This window comes from Zonotrichia albicollis, chromosome 3 (genome assembly GCF_047830755.1).
Source record: "Zonotrichia albicollis isolate bZonAlb1 chromosome 3, bZonAlb1.hap1, whole genome shotgun sequence".
In the NCBI taxonomy this organism is placed as follows: Eukaryota; Metazoa; Chordata; class Aves; order Passeriformes; family Passerellidae; genus Zonotrichia; species Zonotrichia albicollis.
Genome location: NC_133821.1, coordinates 27,673,949 through 27,694,388, shown reverse-complemented (window position 1 = coordinate 27,694,388; position 20,440 = coordinate 27,673,949).

The following is a 20,440-nucleotide window of genomic DNA, read 5'->3' as shown; positions in this document are numbered from 1 at the left end:
TACTGTTTTCCATCAGTTTGCAAGCTGCGCACACTATCCCAGTGTTGTGCAGCTTCATCCTTCACCTTTGCGAAGCAGCCGCACTCTCCGGCTCGCGGAGACGAAGAAGCGGCTTTTTCGAGCAAAGGCGATTGTGCCGGTCACGATGCACTGCAGTGCGGCGGCTTCTGACGAAATGTGCCCGGGACCGGCGCTTAGCTCCGGGCAGCTCCGTATCCTTCGTCTTTAGCGTCTTTTGTGGTCTACATCATTGCAGAAAGGTTTTTCACTATGTCTGGCAAGGAGAAACTGTGCCTGCACAGAAAACATCTCCCATCGTGTTTTACATATTGCAGAGAGGTTTGCAGAGTGTTTTGCAAGAAGAAAAACAAAGTTGTCCAGAACACCTTCCAACCGAATGTTCATGTGTTTTGAAATGGTAGGAGTGTGGTAAGGTACTGTTTTCTATCAGTTTGCAAGGTGCGCACACAATCCTAGTGATGTGCAGCTTCCTCCTCACCTTTCCGAAGCAGCCTCACTCTCCAGCTGCCGGAGGCGAAGAAGCGGCTTCTTCGCGCAAAGGCGATTGTGCCGGTCACAGTGCACTCCAGTGCGGCGGCTTCTGCCGAAATGTGCCCGGGACCGGCGCTTAGCTCCGGGGAGCTCCGTACCTTCTTCTTTCGGGACTTTTGTGGTCTACATCATTGCAAAAACCTTTTCCACTATGTCTGGCAAGGAGAAACTGTGCCTGCACATAAAACATCTCCCATCGTGTGTTTCATGTAGCAGAGAGGTTTGCAGAGTGTTTTGCAAGAAGAAAAACAAAGTTGTCCAGAACACCTTCCAACCGAATGTTCATGTGTTTGGAGAAGGTAGGAGTGTGGTAAGGTACTGTTTTCTATCAGTTTGCAAGCTGCGCACAATATCCCAATGTTGTGCAGCTTCATTCTCACCTTTGCGAAGCAGGCTCACTCTCCGGCTCGGTGAGACGAAGAAGCGGCTTTTTCGAGCAAAGGCGATTGTGCCGGTCACGATGCACTGCAGTGCGGCGGCTTCTGACGAAATGTGCCCGGGACCGGCTCTTAGCTCCGGGCAGCTCCGTATCCTTCGTCTTTAGCGTCTTTTGTGGTCTACATCATTGCAAAAAACTTTTCCACTATGTCTGGCAAAGAGAAACTGTGCCTGCACTGAAAACATCCCCCCTCGTGTGTTTCATGTAGCAGAGAGGTTTGCAGAGTGTTTTGCAAGAAGAAAAACAAAGTTGTCCAGAACACCTTCCAAGCGAATGTTCATGTGCTTTGAAAAGGTAGGAGAGTGGTAAGGTACTGTTTTCTATCAGTTTGCAAGCTGCGCACATAATCCTAGTGATGTGCAGCTTCATTCTCACCTTTGCGAAGCAGCCGCTCTCTCCGGCTCGCGGAGACGAAGAAGCGGCTTCTTCGAGCAAAGGCGATTGTGCCGGTCACAATTGCACTCCAGTGCGGCGGCTTCTGCCGAAATGTGCCCGGGACGGGTGCATAGCTCCGGGGACATCCGTACCTTCTTCTTTCGGGACTTTTGTGGTCTACATCATTGCAAAAAAGTTTTCCACTATGTTAGGCAAGGAGAAACTGTGCCTGCACAGAAAACATCTCCCATCGTGTTTTACATGTAGCAGAGAGGTTTGCAGAGTGTTTTGCAAGAAGAAAAACAAATTGTCCAAAACACCTTCCAACCGAATGTTCATGTGTTTGGAAAAGGTAGGAGTGTGGTAAGGTACTGTTTTCTATCAGTTTGCAAGGTGCGCACACAATCCTAGTGATGTGCAGCTTCATTCTCACCTTTGCGAAGCAGCCGCTCTCTCCGGCTCGGTGAGACGAAGAAGCGGCTTCTACGAGCAAAGGCGATTGTGCCGGTCACAATGCACTCCAGTGCGGAGGCTTCTGCCGAAATGTGCCCGGGACCGGCGCTTAGCTCCGGGGAGCTCCGCATCTTTCGTCTTTAGCGTCTTTTGTGGTCTACATCATTGCAGAAAGGTTTTTCACTATGTTAGGCCAGGAGAAACTGTGCCTGCACAGAAAACATCTCCCATCGTGTTTTACATGTTGCAGAGAGGTTTGCAGAGTGTTTTGCAAGAAGAAAAACAAAGTTGTCCAGAACACCTTCCAACCGAATGTTCATGTGTTTGGAGAAGGTAGGAGCGTGGTAAGGTACTGTTTTCTATCAGTTTGCAAGCTGGGCACACAATCCCAGGGTTGTGCAGCTTCATTCTTCACCTTTGCGAAGCACCCGCTCTCTCCGGCTCACGGAGACGAAGAAGCGGCTTCTTCGCTCAAAGGCGATTGTGCCGGTCACAGTGCACTCCAGAGCGGCGGCTTCTGCCGAAATGTGCCCGGGACCGGCGCTTAGCTCCGGGGAGCTCCGTACCTTCTCCTTTCGGGACTTTTGTGGTCTACATCATTGCAAAAAACTTTTCCACTATGTATTGCAAGGAGAAACTGTGCCTGCGCAGAAAACACCTCCCTTCGTGTTTTACATGTGTCAGAGAGGTTCCCGAGTGTTTTGCAGAAGAAAAACAAATTTGTCCAAAACACCTTCCAACCGAATGATCATGTGTTTGGAAAAGGTAGGAGTGTTGGAAGGTACTGCTTTCACGCAGTTTCCAAGCTGCGCACACAATCCTAGTAATGTGCAGCTTCATTCTCACCTTTCCGAAGCAGCCGCACTCTCCAGCTGCCGGAGGCGAAGAAGCGGCTTCTTCGCGCAAAGGCGATTGTGCCGGTCACAGTGCACTCCAGAGCGGCGGCTTCTGCCGAAATGTGCCCGGGACCGGCGCTTAGCTCCGGGGAGCTCCGTATCTTTCGTCTTTAGCGTCTTTTGTGGTCTACATCATTGCAGAAAGGTTTTTCACTATGTTAGGCCAGGAGAAACACTGCCTGCACAGAAAGCATCTCCCATCGTGTTTTCCATTTTGCAGAGAGGTTTGCAGAGTGTTTTGCAAGAAGAAAAACAAAGTTGTCCAGAACACCTTCCAACCGAATGTTCATGTGATTGGAAAAGGTAGGAGAGTGGTAAGGTACTGCTTTCTCGCAGTTTGCAAGCTGCGCACACTATCCCAGTGTTGTGCAGCTTCATCCTTCACCTTTGCGAAGCAGCCGCACTCTCCGGCTCGCGGAGACGAAGAAGCGGCTTTTTCGAGCAAAGGCGATTGTGCCGGTCACAGTGCACTCCAGAGCGGCGGCTTCTGCCGAAATGTGCCCAGGACCGGCGCTTAGCTCCGGGGAGCTCTGTATCCTTCGTCTTTAGCGTCTTTTGTGGTCTACATCATTGCAGAAAGGTTTTTCACTATGTCTGGCAAGGAGAAACTGTGCCTGCACAGAAAACATCTGCCATCGTGTTTTACATGTTGCAGAAAGGTTTGCAGCGTGTTTTGCAAGAAGAAAAACAAAGTTGTCCAGAACACCTTCCAACCGAATGTTCATGTGTTTTGAAATGGTAGGAGTGTGGTAAGGTACTGTTTTCTATCAGTTTGCAAGGTGCGCACACAATCCTAGTGATGTGCAGCTTCATTCTCACCTTTGCGAAGCAGCCGCACTCTCCAGCTGCCGGAGACGAAGAAGCGGCTTTTTCGAGCAAAGGCGATTGTGCCGGTCACAGTGCACTCCAGAGCGGCGGCTTCTGCCGAAATGTGCCCGGGACGGGCGCCTAATTCCGGGGAGCTCCGTATCCTTCGTCTTTAGCGTCTTTTGTGGTCTACATAATTGCAGAAATGTTTTTCACTATGTTAGGCAAGGAGAAACTGTGCCTGCACATAAAACATCTCCCATCGTGTGTTTCATGTAGCAGAGAGGTTTGCAGCGTGTTTTGCAAGAAGAAAAACAAAGTTGTCCAGAACACCTTCCAACCGAATGTTCATGTGTTTGGAAAAGGTAGGAGAGTGGTAAGGTTCTGTTTTCTATCAGTTTGCAATCTGCGCACACAATCCTAGTGATGTGCAGCTTCATTCTCACCTTTCCGAAGCAGCCGCACTCTCCGGCTCGCGGAGACGAAGAAGCGGCTTCTTCGCGCAAAGGCGATTGTGCCGGTCACAGTGCACTCCAGAGCGGCGGCTTCTGCCGAAATGTGCCCGGGACCGGCGCTTAGCTCCGGGGAGCTCCGTATCCTTCGTCTTTAGCGTCTTTTGTGGTCTACATCATTGCAGAAAGTTTTTTCACTATGTTAGGCAAGGAGAAACTCTGCCTGCACAGAAAACATCTCCCATCGTGTTTTACATGTTGCAGAGAGGTTTGCAGAGTGTTTTGCAAGAAGAAAAACAAAGTTGTCCAGAACACCTTCCAACCGAATGTACATGTGTTTTGAAAAGTAGGAGTGTGGTAAGGTACTGTTTTCTATCAGTTTGCAAGCTGCGCACACAATCCTAGTGATGTGCAGCTTCATTCTCACCTTTCCGAAGCAGCCGCACTCTCCAGCTGCCGGAAGCGAAGAAGCGGCTTCTTCGCGCAAAGGCGATTGTGCCGGTCACAGTGCACTCCAGTGCGGCGGCTTCTGCCGAAATGTGCCCGGGACCGGCGCTTCGCTCCGGGGAGCTCCGTATCCTTCGTCTTTAGCGTCTTTTGTGGTCTACATCATTGCAGAAAGGTTTTTCACTATGTTAGGCCAGGAGAAACTGTGCCTGCACAGAATACATATCCCATCGTGTTTTCCATGTTGCAGAGAGGTTTGCAGAGTGTTTTGCAAGAAGAAAAACAAAGTTGTCCAGAACACCTTCCAACCGAATGTTCATGTGTTTGGAAAAGGTAGGAGCGTGGTAAGGTACTGTTTTCCATCAGTTTGCAAGCTGCGCACACTATCCCAGTGTTGTGCAGCTTCATCCTTCACCTTTGCGAAGCAGCCGCACTCTCCGGCTCGCGGAGACGAAGAAGCGGCTTTTTCGAGCAAAGGCGATTGTGCCGGTCACAGTGCACTCCAGAGCGGCGGCTTCTGCCGAAATGTGCCCGGGACCGGCGCTTAGCTCCGGGCAGCTCCGTATCCTTCGTCTTTAGCGTCTTTTGTGGTCTACATCATTGCAGAAAGGTTTTTCACTATGTCTGGCAAGGAGAAACTGTGCCTGCACAGAAAACATCTCCCATCGTGTTTTACATATTGCAGAGAGGTTTGCAGAGTGTTTTGCAAGAAGAAAAACAAAGTTGTCCAGAACACCTTCCAACCGAATGTTCATGTGTTTTGAAATGGTAGGAGTGTGGTAAGGTACTGTTTTCTATCAGTTTGCAAGGTGCGCACACAATCCTAGTGATGTGCAGCTTCCTCCTCACCTTTCCGAAGCAGCCTCACTCTCCAGCTGCCGGAGGCGAAGAAGCGGCTTCTTCGCGCAAAGGCGATTGTGCCGGTCACAGTGCACTCCAGAGCGGCGGCTTCTGCCGAAATGTGCCCGGGACCGGCGCTTAGCTCCGGGGAGCTCCTTACCTTCTTCTTTCGGGACTTTTGTGGTCTACATCATTGCAAAAACCTTTTCCACTATGTCTGGCAAGGAGAAACTGTGCCTGCACATAAAACATCTCCCATCGTGTTTTCCATGTTGCAGAGAGGTTTGCAGAGTGTTTTGCAAGAAGAAAAACAAAGTTGTCCAGAACACCTTCCAACCGAATGTTCATGTGTTTGGAAAAGGTAGGAGCGTGGTAAGGTACTGTTTTCCATCAGTTTGCAAGCTGCGCACACCATCCCAGTGTTGTGCAGCTTCATCCTTCACCTTTGCGAAGCAGCCGCACTCTCCGGCTCGCGGAGACGAAGAAGCGGCTTTTTCGAGCAAAGGCGATTGTGCCGGTCACGATGCACTGCAGTGCGGCGGCTTCTGACGAAATGTGCCCGGGACCGGCGCTTAGCTCCGGGCAGCTCCGTATCCTTCGTCTTTAGCGTCTTTTGTGGTCTACATCATTGCAGAAAGGTTTTTCACTATGTCTGGCAAGGAGAAACTGTGCCTGCACAGAAAACATCTCCCATCGTGTTTTACATATTGCAGAGAGGTTTGCAGAGTGTTTTGCAAGAAGAAAAACAAAGTTGTCCAGAACACCTTCCAACCGAATGTTCATGTGTTTTGAAATGGTAGGAGTGTGGTAAGGTACTGTTTTCTATCAGTTTGCAAGGTGCGCACACAATCCTAGTGATGTGCAGCTTCCTCCTCACCTTTCCGAAGCAGCCTCACTCTCCAGCTGCCGGAGGCGAAGAAGCGGCTTCTTCGCGCAAAGGCGATTGTGCCGGTCACAGTGCACTCCAGTGCGGCGGCTTCTGCCGAAATGTGCCCGGGACCGGCGCTTAGCTCCGGGGAGCTCCGTACCTTCTTCTTTCGGGACTTTTGTGGTCTACATCATTGCAAAAACCTTTTCCACTATGTCTGGCAAGGAGAAACTGTGCCTGCACATAAAACATCTCCCATCGTGTGTTTCATGTAGCAGAGAGGTTTGCAGAGTGTTTTGCAAGAAGAAAAACAAAGTTGTCCAGAACACCTTCCAACCGAATGTTCATGTGTTTGGAGAAGGTAGGAGTGTGGTAAGGTACTGTTTTCTATCAGTTTGCAAGCTGCGCACAATATCCCAATGTTGTGCAGCTTCATTCTCACCTTTGCGAAGCAGGCTCACTCTCCGGCTCGGTGAGACGAAGAAGCGGCTTTTTCGAGCAAAGGCGATTGTGCCGGTCACGATGCACTGCAGTGCGGCGGCTTCTGACGAAATGTGCCCGGGACCGGCTCTTAGCTCCGGGCAGCTCCGTATCCTTCGTCTTTAGCGTCTTTTGTGGTCTACATCATTGCAAAAAACTTTTCCACTATGTCTGGCAAAGAGAAACTGTGCCTGCACTGAAAACATCTCCCCTCGTGTTTTACATATTGCAGAGAGGTTTGCAGAGTGTTTTGAAGAGGAAAAACAAAGTTGTCCAGAACACCTTCCAAGCGAATGTTCATGTGCTTTGAAAAGGTAGTAGAGTGGTAAGGTACTGTTTTCTATCAGTTTGCAAGCTGCGCACATAATCCTAGTGATGTGCAGCTTCATTCTCACCTTTGCGAAGCAGCCGCTCTCTCCGGCTCGCGGAGACGAAGAAGCGGCTTCTTCGAGCAAAGGCGATTGTGCCGGTCACAATTGCACTCCAGTGCGGCGGCTTCTGCCGAAATGTGCCCGGGACGGGTGCATAGCTCCGGGGACATCCGTACCTTCTTCTTTCGGGACTTTTGTGGTCTACATCATTGCAAAAAAGTTTTCCACTATGTTAGGCAAGGAGAAACTGTGCCTGCACAGAAAACATCTCCCATCGTGTTTTACATGTAGCAGAGAGGTTTGCAGAGTGTTTTGCAAGAAGAAAAACAAATTGTCCAAAACACCTTCCAACCGAATGTTCATGTGTTTGGAAAAGGTAGGAGTGTGGTAAGGTACTGTTTTCTATCAGTTTGCAAGGTGCGCACACAATCCTAGTGATGTGCAGCTTCATTCTCACCTTTGCGAAGCAGCCGCTCTCTCCGGCTCGGTGAGACGAAGAAGCGGCTTCTACGAGCAAAGGCGATTGTGCCGGTCACAATGCACTCCAGTGCGGAGGCTTCTGCCGAAATGTGCCCGGGACCGGCGCTTAGCTCCGGGGAGCTCCGCATCTTTCGTCTTTAGCGTCTTTTGTGGTCTACATCATTGCAGAAAGGTTTTTCACTATGTTAGGCCAGGAGAAACTGTGCCTGCACAGAAAACATCTCCCATCGTGTTTTACATGTTGCAGAGAGGTTTGCAGAGTGTTTTGCAAGAAGAAAAACAAAGTTGTCCAGAACACCTTCCAACCGAATGTTCATGTGTTTGGAGAAGGTAGGAGAGTGGTAAGGTACTGTTTTCTATCAGTTTGCAAGCTGGGCACACAATCCCAGTGTTGTGCAGCTTCATTCTTCACCTTTGCGAAGCACCCGCTCTCTCCGGCTCACGGAGACGAAGAAGCGGCTTCTTCGCTCAAAGGCGATTGTGCCGGTCACAGTGCACTCCAGAGCGGCGGCTTCTGCCGAAATGTGCCCGGGACCGGCGCTTAGCTCCGGGGACATCCGTACCTTCTCCTTTCGGGACTTTTGTGGTCTACATCATTGCAAAAAACTTTTCCACTATGTATTGCAAGGAGAAACTGTGCCTGCGCAGAAAACACCTCCCTTCGTGTTTTACATGTGTCAGAGAGGTTCCCGAGTGTTTTGCAGAAGAAAAACAAATTTGTCCAAAACACCTTCCAACCGAATGATCATGTGTTTGGAAAAGGTAGGAGTGTTGGAAGGTACTGCTTTCACGCAGTTTCCAAGCTGCGCACACAATCCTAGTAATGTGCAGCTTCATTCTCACCTTTCCGAAGCAGCCGCACTCTCCGGCTCGCGGAGACGAAGAAGCGGCTTCTTCGCGCAAAGGCGATTGTGCCGGTCACAGTGCACTCCAGAGCGGCGGCTTCTGCCGAAATGTGCCCGGGACCGGCGCTTCGCTCCGGGGAGCTCCGTATCCTTCGTCTTTAGCGTCTTTTGTGGTCTACATCATTGCAGAAAGTTTTTTCACTATGTTAGGCAAGGAGAAACTCTGCCTGCACAGAAAACATCTCCCATCGTGTTTTACATATTGCAGAGAGGTTTGCAGAGTGTTTTGCAAGAAGAAAAACAAAGTTGTCCAGAACACCTTCCAACCGAATGTACATGTGTTTTGAAAAGTAGGAGTGTGGTAAGGTTCTGTTTTCTATCAGTTTGCAAGCTGCGCACACAATCCTAGTGATGTGCAGCTTCATTCTCACCTTTCCGAAGCAGCCGCACTCTCCGGCTCGCGGAGACGAAGAAGCGGCTTCTTCGCGCAAAGGCGATTGTGCCGGTCACAGTGCACTCCAGAGCGGCGGCTTCTGCCGAAATGTGCCCGGGACCGGCGCTTCGCTCCGGGGAGCTCCGTATCCTTCGTCTTTGGCGTCTTTTGTGGTCTACATCATTGCAGAAAGTTTTTTCACTATGTTAGGCAAGGAGAAACTCTGCCTGCACAGAAAACATCTCCCATCGTGTTTTACATGTTGCAGAGAGGTTTGCAGAGTGTTTTGCAAGAAGAAAAACAAAGTTGTCCAGAACACCTTCCAACCGAATGTACATGTGTTTTGAAAAGTAGGAGTGTGGTAAGGTACTGTTTTCTATCAGTTTGCAAGCTGCGCACACAATCCTAGTGATGTGCAGCTTCATTCTCACCTTTCCGAAGCAGCCGCACTCTCCAGCTGCCGGAAGCGAAGAAGCGGCTTCTTCGCGCAAAGGCGATTGTGCCGGTCACAGTGCACTCCAGTGCGGCGGCTTCTGCCGAAATGTGCCCGGGACCGGCGCTTCGCTCCGGGGAGCTCCGTATCCTTCGTCTTTAGCGTCTTTTGTGGTCTACATCATTGCAGAAAGGTTTTTCACTATGTTAGGCCAGGAGAAACTGTGCCTGCACAGAATACATATCCCATCGTGTTTTCCATGTTGCAGAGAGGTTTGCAGAGTGTTTTGCAAGAAGAAAAACAAAGTTGTCCAGAACACCTTCCAACCGAATGTTCATGTGTTTGGAAAAGGTAGGAGCGTGGTAAGGTACTGTTTTCCATCAGTTTGCAAGCTGCGCACACTATCCCAGTGTTGTGCAGCTTCATCCTTCACCTTTGCGAAGCAGCCGCACTCTCCGGCTCGCGGAGACGAAGAAGCGGCTTTTTCGAGCAAAGGCGATTGTGCCGGTCACAGTGCACTCCAGAGCGGCGGCTTCTGCCGAAATGTGCCCGGGACCGGCGCTTAGCTCCGGGCAGCTCCGTATCCTTCGTCTTTAGCGTCTTTTGTGGTCTACATCATTGCAGAAAGGTTTTTCACTATGTCTGGCAAGGAGAAACTGTGCCTGCACAGAAAACATCTCCCATCGTGTTTTACATATTGCAGAGAGGTTTGCAGAGTGTTTTGCAAGAAGAAAAACAAAGTTGTCCAGAACACCTTCCAACCGAATGTTCATGTGTTTTGAAATGGTAGGAGTGTGGTAAGGTACTGTTTTCTATCAGTTTGCAAGCTGCGCACACAATCCTAGTGATGTGCAGCTTCCTCCTCACCTTTCCGAAGCAGCCTCACTCTCCAGCTGCCGGAGGCGAAGAAGCGGCTTCTTCGCGCAAAGGCGATTGTGCCGGTCACAGTGCACTCCAGAGCGGCGGCTTCTGCCGAAATGTGCCCGGGACCGGCGCTTAGCTCCGGGGAGCTCCGTACCTTCTTCTTTCGGGACTTTTGTGGTCTACATCATTGCAAAAAAGTTTTCCACTATGTCTGGCAAGGAGAAACTGTGCCTGCACATAAAACATCTCCCATCGTGTGTTTCATGTAGCAGAGAGGTTTGCAGAGTGTTTTGCAAGAAGAAAAACAAAGTTGTCCAGAACACCTTCCAACCGAATGTTCATGTGTTTGGAAAAGGTAGGAGTGTGGTAAGGTACTGTTTTCTATCAGTTTGCAAGCTGCGCACAATATCCCAATGTTGTGCAGCTTCATTCTCACCTTTGCGAAGCAGGCTCACTCTCCGGCTCGGTGAGACGAAGAAGCGGCTTTTTCGAGCAAAGGCGATTGTGCCGGTCACGATGCACTGCAGTGCGGCGGCTTCTGACGAAATGTGCCCGGGACCGGCTCTTAGCTCCGGGCAGCTCCGTATCCTTCGTCTTTAGCGTCTTTTGTGGTCTACATCATTGCAAAAAACTTTTCCACTATGTCTGGCAAAGAGAAACTGTGCCTGCACTGAAAACATCTCCCCTCGTGTGTTTCATGTAGCAGAGAGGTTTGCAGAGTGTTTTGCAAGAAGAAAAACAAAGTTGTCCAGAACACCTTCCAAGCGAATGTTCATGTGCTTTGAAAAGGTAGGAGAGTGGTAAGGTACTGTTTTCTATCAGTTTGCAAGCTGCGCACACAATCCTAGTGATGTGCAGCTTCATTCTCACCTTTGCGAAGCAGCCGCTCTCTCCGGCTCGCGGAGACGAAGAAGCGGCTTCTTCGAGCAAAGGCGATTGTGCCGGTCACAATTGCACTCCAGAGCGGCGGCTTCTGCCGAAATGTGCCCGGGACGGGTGCATAGCTCCGGGGACATCCGTACCTTCTTCTTTCGGGACTTTTGTGGTCTACATCATTGCAAAAAAGTTTTCCACTATGTTAGGCAAGGAGAAACTGTGCCTGCACAGAAAACATCTCCCATCGTGTTTTACATGTAGCAGAGAGGTTTGCAGAGTGTTTTGCAAGAAGAAAAACAAATTGTCCAAAACACCTTCCAACCGAATGTTCATGTGTTTGGAAAAGGTAGGAGTGTGGTAAGGTACTGTTTTCTAACAGTTTGCAAGGTGCGCACACAATCCCAGTGATGTGCAGCTTCATTCTCACCTTTGCGAAGCAGCCGCACTCTCCGGCTCGGTGAGACGAAGAAGCGGCTTCTACGAGCAAAGGCGATTGTGCCGGTCACAATGCACTCCAGTGCGGAGGCTTCTGCCGAAATGTGCCCGGGACCGGCGCTTAGCTCCGGGGAGCTCCGTATCTTTCGTCTTTAGCGTCTTTTGTGGTCTACATCATTGCAGAAAGGTTTTCCACTATGTTAGGCAAGGAGAAACACTGCCTGCACAGAAAGCATCTCCCATCGTGTTTTCCATGTTGCAGAGAGGTTTGCAGAGTGTTTTGCAAGAAGAAAAACAAAGTTGTCCAGAACACCTTCCAACCGAATGTTCATGTGTTTGGAGAAGGTAGGAGCGTGGTAAGGTACTGTTTTCTATCAGTTTGCAAGCTGGGCACACAATCCCAGTGTTGTGCAGCTTCATTCTTCACCTTTGCGAAGCACCCGCTCTCTCCGGCTCACGGAGACGAAGAAGCGGCTTCTTCGCTCAAAGGCGATTGTGCCGGTCACAGTGCACTCCAGAGCGGCGGCTTCTGCCGAAATGTGCCCGGGACCGGCGCTTCGCTCCGGGGAGCTCCGTACCTTCTCCTTTCGGGACTTTTGTGGTCTACATCATTGCAAAAAACTTTTCCACTATGTATTGCAAGGAGAAACTGTGCCTGCGCAGAAAACACCTCCCTTCGTGTTTTACATGTGTCAGAGAGGTTCCCGAGTGTTTTGCAGAAGAAAAACAAATTTGTCCAAAACACCTTCCAACCGAATGATCATGTGTTTGGAAAAGGTAGGAGTGTTGGAAGGTACTGCTTTCACGCAGTTTCCAAGCTGCGCACACAATCCTAGTGATGTGCAGCTTCATTCTCACCTTTCCGAAGCAGCCGCACTCTCCAGCTGCCGGAGGCGAAGAAGCGGCTTCTTCGCGCAAAGGCGATTGTGCCGGTCACAGTGCACTCCAGAGCGGCGGCTTCTGCCGAAATGTGCCCGGGACCGGCGCTTAGCTCCGGGGAGCTCCGTATCTTTCGTCTTTAGCGTCTTTTGTGGTCTACATCATTGCAGAAAGGTTTTTCACTATGTTAGGCCAGGAGAAACACTGCCTGCACAGAAAGCATCTCCCATCGTGTTTTCCATGTTGCAGAGAGGTTTGCAGAGTGTTTTGCAAGAAGAAAAACAAAGTTGTCCAGAACACCTTCCAACCGAATGTTCATGTGATTGGAAAAGGTAGGAGAGTGGTAAGGTACTGCTTTCTCGCAGTTTGCAAGCTGCGCACACTATCCCAGTGTTGTGCAGCTTCATCCTTCACCTTTGCGAAGCAGCCGCACTCTCCAGCTGCCGGAAGCGAAGAAGCGGCTTCTTCGCGCAAAGGCGATTGTGCCGGTCACAGTGCACTCCAGTGCGGCGGCTTCTGCCGAAATGTGCCCGGGACCGGCGCTTCGCTCCGGGGAGCTCCGTATCCTTCGTCTTTAGCGTCTTTTGTGGTCTACATCATTGCAGAAAGGTTTTTCACTATGTTAGGCCAGGAGAAACTGTGCCTGCACAGAATACATATCCCATCGTGTTTTCCATGTTGCAGAGAGGTTTGCAGAGTGTTTTGCAAGAAGAAAAACAAAGTTGTCCAGAACACCTTCCAACCGAATGTTCATGTGTTTGGAAAAGGTAGGAGCGTGGTAAGGTACTGTTTTCCATCAGTTTGCAAGCTGCGCACACTATCCCAGTGTTGTGCAGCTTCATCCTTCACCTTTGCGAAGCAGCCGCACTCTCCGGCTCGCGGAGACGAAGAAGCGGCTTTTTCGAGCAAAGGCGATTGTGCCGGTCACAGTGCACTCCAGAGCGGCGGCTTCTGCCGAAATGTGCCCGGGACCGGCGCTTAGCTCCGGGCAGCTCCGTATCCTTCGTCTTTAGCGTCTTTTGTGGTCTACATCATTGCAGAAAGGTTTTTCACTATGTCTGGCAAGGAGAAACTGTGCCTGCACAGAAAACATCTCCCATCGTGTTTTACATATTGCAGAGAGGTTTGCAGAGTGTTTTGCAAGAAGAAAAACAAAGTTGTCCAGAACACCTTCCAACCGAATGTTCATGTGTTTTGAAATGGTAGGAGTGTGGTAAGGTACTGTTTTCTATCAGTTTGCAAGGTGCGCACACAATCCTAGTGATGTGCAGCTTCCTCCTCACCTTTCCGAAGCAGCCTCACTCTCCAGCTGCCGGAGGCGAAGAAGCGGCTTCTTCGCGCAAAGGCGATTGTGCCGGTCACAGTGCACTCCAGAGCGGCGGCTTCTGCCGAAATGTGCCCGGGACCGGCGCTTAGCTCCGGGGAGCTCCGTACCTTCTTCTTTCGGGACTTTTGTGGTCTACATCATTGCAAAAAAGTTTTCCACTATGTTAGGCAAGGAGAAACTGTGCCTGCACAGAAAACATCTCCCATCGTGTGTTTCATGTAGCAGAGAGGTTTGCAGAGTGTTTGGCAAGAAGAAAAACAAATTGTCCAAAACACCTTCCAACCGAATGTTCATGTGTTTGGAAAAGGTAGGAGTGTGGTAAGGTACTGTTTTCTATCAGTTTGCAAGGTGCGCACACAATCCTAGTGATGTGCAGCTTCATTCTCACCTTTGCGAAGCAGCCGCTCTCTCCGGCTGCCGGAGGCGAAGAAGCGGCTTCTTCGCGCAAAGGCGATTGTGCCGGTCACAGTGCACTCCAGAGCGGCGGCTTCTGCCGAAATGTGCCCGGGACCGGCGCTTAGCTCCGGGGAGCTCCGTATCCTTCGTCTTTAGCGTCTTTTGTGGTCTACATCATTGCAGAAAGGTTTTCCACTATGTTAGGCAAGGAGAAACACTGCCTGCACAGAAAGCATCTCCCATCGTGTTTTCCATGTTGCAGAGAGGTTTGCAGAGTGTTTTGCAAGAAGAAAAACAAAGTTGTCCAGAACACCTTCCAACCGAATGTTCATGTGATTGGAAAAGGTAGGAGAGTGGTAAGGTACTGCTTTCTCGCAGTTTGCAAGCTGCGCACACTATCCCAGTGTTGTGCAGCTTCATCCTTCACCTTTGCGAAGCAGCCGCACTCTCCGGCTCGCGGAGACGAAGAAGCGGCTTTTTCGAGCAAAGGCGATTGTGCCGGTCACAGTGCACTCCAGAGCGGCGGCTTCTGACGAAATGTGCCCGGGCCCGGCGCTTAGCTCCGTGGAGCTCTGTATCCTTCGTCTTTAGCGTCTTTTGTGGTCTACATCATTGCAGAAAGGTTTTTCACTATGTCTGGCAAGGAGAAACTCTGCCTGCACAGAAAACATCTGCCATCGTGTTTTACATGTTGCAGAAAGGTTTGCAGCGTGTTTTGCAAGAAGAAAAACAAAGTTGTCCAGAACACCTTCCAACCGAATGTACATGTGTTTTGAAATGGTAGGAGTGTGGTAAGGTACTGTTTTCTATCAGTTTGCAAGGTGCGCACACAATCCTAGTGATGTGCAGCTTCATTCTCACCTTTGCGAAGCAGCCGCACTCTCCAGCTGCCGGAGACGAAGAAGCGGCTTTTTCGAGCAAAGGCGATTGTGCCGGTCACAGTGCACTCCAGAGCGGCGGCTTCTGCCGAAATGTGCCCGGGACTGGCGCCTAATTCCGGGGAGCTCCGTATCCTTCGTCTTTAGCGTCTTTTGTGGTCTACATAATTGCAGAAATGTTTTTCACTATGTTAGGCAAGGAGAAACTGTGCCTGCACATAAAACATCTCCCATCGTGTGTTTCATGTAGCAGAGAGGTTTGCAGAGTGTTTTGCAAGAAGAAAAACAAAGTTGTCCAGAACACCTTCCAACCGAATGTTCATGTGTTTGGAAAAGGTAGGAGAGTGGTAAGGTTCTGTTTTCTATCAGTTTGCAATCTGCGCACACAATCCTAGTGATGTGCAGCTTCATTCTCACCTTTCCGAAGCAGCCGCACTCTCCGGCTCGCGGAGACGAAGAAGCGGCTTCTTCGCGCAAAGGCGATTGTGCCGGTCACAGTGCACTCCAGTGCGGCGGCTTCTGCCGAAATGTGCCCGGGACCGGCGCTTCGCTCCGGGGAGCTCCGTATCCTTCGTCTTTAGCGTCTTTTGTGGTCTACATCATTGCAGAAAGGTTTTTCACTATGTCTGGCAAGGAGAAACTGTGCCTGCACAGAAAACATCTGCCATCGTGTTTTACATGTTGCAGAAAGGTTTGCAGCGTGTTTTGCAAGAAGAAAAACAAAGTTGTCCAGAACACCTTCCAACCGAATGTTCATGTGTTTTGAAATGGTAGGAGTGTGGTAAGGTACTGTTTTCTATCAGTTTGCAAGGTGCGCACACAATCCTAGTGATGTGCAGCTTCCTCCTCACCTTTCCGAAGCAGCCTCACTCTCCAGCTGCCGGAGGCGAAGAAGCGGCTTCTTCGCGCAAAGGCGATTGTGCCGGTCACAGTGCACTCCAGAGCGGCGGCTTCTGCCGAAATGTGCCCGGGACCGGCGCTTAGCTCCGGGGAGCTCCGTACCTTCTTCTTTCGGGACTTTTGTGGTCTACATCATTGCAAAAACCTTTTCCACTTTGTCTGGCAAGGAGAAACTGTGCCTGCACATAAAACATCTCCCATCGTGTGTTTCATGTAGCAGAGAGGTTTGCAGAGTGTTTTGCAAGAAGAAAAACAAAGTTGTCCAGAACACCTTCCAACCGAATGTTCATGTGTTTGGAGAAGGTAGGAGTGTGGTAAGGTACTGTTTTCTATCAGTTTGCAAGCTGCGCACAATATCCCAATGTTGTGCAGCTTCATTCTCACCTTTGCGAAGCAGGCTCACTCTCCGGCTCGGTGAGACGAAGAAGCGGCTTTTTCGAGCAAAGGCGATTGTGCCGGTCACGATGCACTGCAGTGCGGCGGCTTCTGACGAAATGTGCCCGGGACCGGCGCTTAGCTCCGGGGAGCTCCGTATCCTTCGTCTTTAGCGTCTTTTGTGGTCTACATCATTGCAAAAAACTTTTCCACTATGTCTGGCAAAGAGAAACTGTGCCTGCACTGAAAACATCTCCCCTCGTGTGTTTCATGTAGCAGAGAGGTTTGCAGAGTGTTTTGCAAGAAGAAAAACAAAGTTGTCCAGAACACCTTCCAAGCGAATGTTCATGTGCTTTGAAAAGGTAGGAGAGTGGTAAGGTACTGTTTTCTATCAGTTTGCAAGCTGCGCACACAATCCTAGTGATGTGCAGCTTCATTCTCACCTTTGCGAAGCAGCCGCTCTCTCCGGCTCGCGGAGACGAAGAAGCGGCTTCTTCGAGCAAAGGCGATTGTGCCGGTCACAATTGCACTCCAGAGCGGCGGCTTCTGCCGAAATGTGCCCGGGACGGGTGCATAGCTCCGGGGACATCCGTACCTTCTTCTTTCGGGACTTTTGTGGTCTACATCATTGCAAAAAAGTTTTCCACTATGTTAGGCAAGGAGAAACTGTGCCTGCACAGAAAACATCTCCCATCGTGTTTTACATGTAGCAGAGAGGTTTGCAGAGTGTTTTGCAAGAAGAAAAACAAATTGTCCAAAACACCTTCCAACCGAATGTTCATGTGTTTGGAAAAGGTAGGATTGTGGTAAGGTACTGTTTTCTAACAGTTTGCAAGGTGCGCACACAATCCCAGTGATGTGCAGCTTCATTCTCACCTTTGCGAAGCAGCCGCTCTCTCCGGCTCGGTGAGACGAAGAAGCGGCTTCTACGAGCAAAGGCGATTGTGCCGGTCACAATGCACTCCAGAGCGGCGGCTTCTGCCGAAATGTGCCCGGGACCGGCGCTTAGCTCCGGGGAGCTCCGCATCTTTCGTCTTTAGCGTCTTTTGTGGTCTACATCATTGCAGAAAGGTTTTCCACTATGTTAGGCAAGGAGAAACACTGCCTGCACAGAAAGCATCTCCCATCGTGTTTTCCATGTTGCAGAGAGGTTTGCAGAGTGTTTTGCAAGAAGAAAAACAAAGTTGTCCAGAACACCTTCCAACCGAATGTTCATGTGTTTGGAGAAGGTAGGAGCGTGGTAAGGTACTGTTTTCTATCAGTTTGCAAGCTGGGCACACAATCCCAGTGTTGTGCAGCTTCATTCTTCACCTTTGCGAAGCACCCGCTCTCTCCGGCTCACGGAGACGAAGAAGCGGCTTCTTCGCTCAAAGGCGATTGTGCCGGTCACAGTGCACTCCAGAGCGGCGGCTTCTGCCGAAATGTGCCCGGGACCGGCGCTTAGCTCCGGGGAGCTCCGTACCTTCTCCTTTCGGGACTTTTGTGGTCTACATCATTGCAAAAAACTTTTCCACTATGTATTGCAAGGAGAAACTGTGCCTGGGCAGAAAACACCTCCCTTCGTGTTTTACATGTGTCAGAGAGGTTCCCGAGTGTTTTGCAGAAGAAAAACAAATTTGTCCAAAACACCTTCCAACCGAATGTACATGTGTTTTAAAAAGTAGGTGTGTGGTAAGGTACTGTTTTCTATCAGTTTGCAAGCTGCGCACACAATCCTAGTGATGTGCAGCTTCATTCTCACCTTTCCGAAGCAGCCGCACTCTCCAGCTGCCGGAGGCGAAGAAGCGGCTTCTTCGCGCAAAGGCGATTGTGCCGGTCACAGTGCACTCCAGAGCGGCGGCTTCTGCCGAAATGTGCCCGGGACCGGCGCTTAGCTCCGGGGAGCTCCGTATCTTTCGTCTTTAGCGTCTTTTGTGGTCTACATCATTGCAGAAAGGTTTTTCACTATGTTAGGCCAGGAGAAACACTGCCTGCACAGAAAGCATCTCCCATCGTGTTTTCCATTTTGCAGAGAGGTTTGCAGAGTGTTTTGCAAGAAGAAAAACAAAGTTGTCCAGAACACCTTCCAACCGAATGTTCATGTGATTGGAAATGGTAGGAGTGTGGTAAGGTACTGTTTTCTATCAGTTTGCAAGGTGCGCACACAATCCTAGTGATGTGCAGCTTCATTCTCACCTTTGCGAAGCAGCCGCACTCTCCAGCTGCCGGAGACGAAGAAGCGGCTTTTTCGAGCAAAGGCGATTGTGCCGGTCACAGTGCACTCCAGAGCGGCGGCTTCTGCCGAAATGTGCCCGGGACGGGCGCCTAATTCCGGGGAGCTCCGTATCCTTCGTCTTTAGCGTCTTTTGTGGTCTACATAATTGCAGAAATGTTTTTCACTATGTTAGGCAAGGAGAAACTGTGCCTGCACATAAAACATCTCCCATCGTGTGTTTCATGTAGCAGAGAGGTTTGCAGCGTGTTTTGCAAGAAGAAAAACAAAGTTGTCCAGAACACCTTCCAACCGAATGTTCATGTGTTTGGAAAAGGTAGGAGAGTGGTAAGGTTCTGTTTTCTATCAGTTTGCAATCTGCGCACACAATCCTAGTGATGTGCAGCTTCATTCTCACCTTTCCGAAGCAGCCGCACTCTCCGGCTCGCGGAGAAGAAGAAGCGGCTTCTTCGAGCAAAGGCGATTGTGCCGGTCACAGTGCACTCCAGAGCGGCGGCTTCTGCCGAAATGTGCCCGGGACCGGCGCTTCGCTCCGGGGAGCTCCGTACCTTCTCCTTTCGGGACTTTTGTGGTCTACATCATTGCAGAAAGTTTTTTCACTATGTTAGGCAAGGAGAAACTCTGCCTGCACAGAAAACATCTCCCATCGTGTTTTACATGTTGCAGAGAGGTTTGCAGAGTGTTTTGCAAGAAGAAAAACAAAGTTGTCCAGAACACCTTCCAACCGAATGTACATGTGTTTTGAAAAGTAGGTGTGTGGTAAGGTACTGTTTTCTATCAGTTTGCAAGCTGCGCACACAATCCTAGTGATGTGCAGCTTCATTCTCACCTTTCCGAAGCAGCCGCACTCTCCAGCTGCCGGAAGCGAAGAAGCGGCTTCTTCGCGCAAAGGCGATTGTGCCGGTCACAGTGCACTCCAGAGCGGCGGCTTCTGCCGAAATGTGCCCGGGACGGGCGCCTAATTCCGGGGAGCTCCGTATCCTTCGTCTTTAGCGTCTTTTGTGGTCTACATCATTGCAGAAAGGTTTTTCACTATGTTAGGCCAGGAGAAACTGTGCCTGCACAGAATACATATCCCATCGTGTTTTCCATGTTGCAGAGAGGTTTGCAGAGTGTTTTGCAAGAAGAAAAACAAAGTTGTCCAGAACACCTTCCAACCGAATGTTCATGTGTTTGGAAAAGGTAGGAGCGTGGTAAGGTACTGTTTTCCATCAGTTTGCAAGCTGCGCACACTATCCCAGTGTTGTGCAGCTTCATCCTTCACCTTTGCGAAGCAGCCGCACTCTCCGGCTCGCGGAGACGAAGAAGCGGCTTTTTCGAGCAAAGGCGATTGTGCCGGTCACAGTGCACTCCAGAGCGGCGGCTTCTGCCGAAATGTGCCCGGGACCGGCGCTTAGCTCCGGGCAGCTCCGTATCCTTCGTCTTTAGCGTCTTTTGTGGTCTACATCATTGCAGAAAGGTTTTTCACTATGTCTGGCAAGGAGAAACTGTGCCTGCACAGAAAACATCTCCCATCGTGTTTTACATATTGCAGAGAGGTTTGCAGAGTGTTTTGCAAGAAGAAAAACAAAGTTGTCCAGAACACCTTCCAACCGAATGTTCATGTGTTTGGAAAAGGTAGGAGAGTGCTAAGGTTCTGTTTTCTATCAGTTTGCAAGCTGCGCACACAATCCTAGTGATGTGCAGCTTCATTCCCACCATTGCGAAGCAGCCGCTCTCTCCGGCTCGCGGAGACGAAGAAGCGGCTTCTTCGAGCAAAGGCGATTGTGCCGGTCACAGTGCACTCCAGTGCGGCGGCTTCTGCCGAAATGTGCCCGGGACCGGCGCTTAGCTCCGGGGAGCTCCGTACCTTCTTCTTTCGGGACTTTTGTGGTCTACATCATTGCAAAAAACTTTTCCACTATGTCTGGTAAGGAGAAACTGTGCCTGCACAGAAAACACCTCCCATCGTGTTTTACATGTGTCAGAGAGGTTCCCGAGTGTTTTGCAGAAGAAAAACAAAGTTGTCCAAAATACCTTCCAACCGAATGATCATGTGTTTGGAAAAGGTAGGAGTGTTGGAAGGTACTGCTTTCACGCAGTTTCCAAGCTGCGCACACAATCCTAGTAATGTGCAGCTTCATTCTC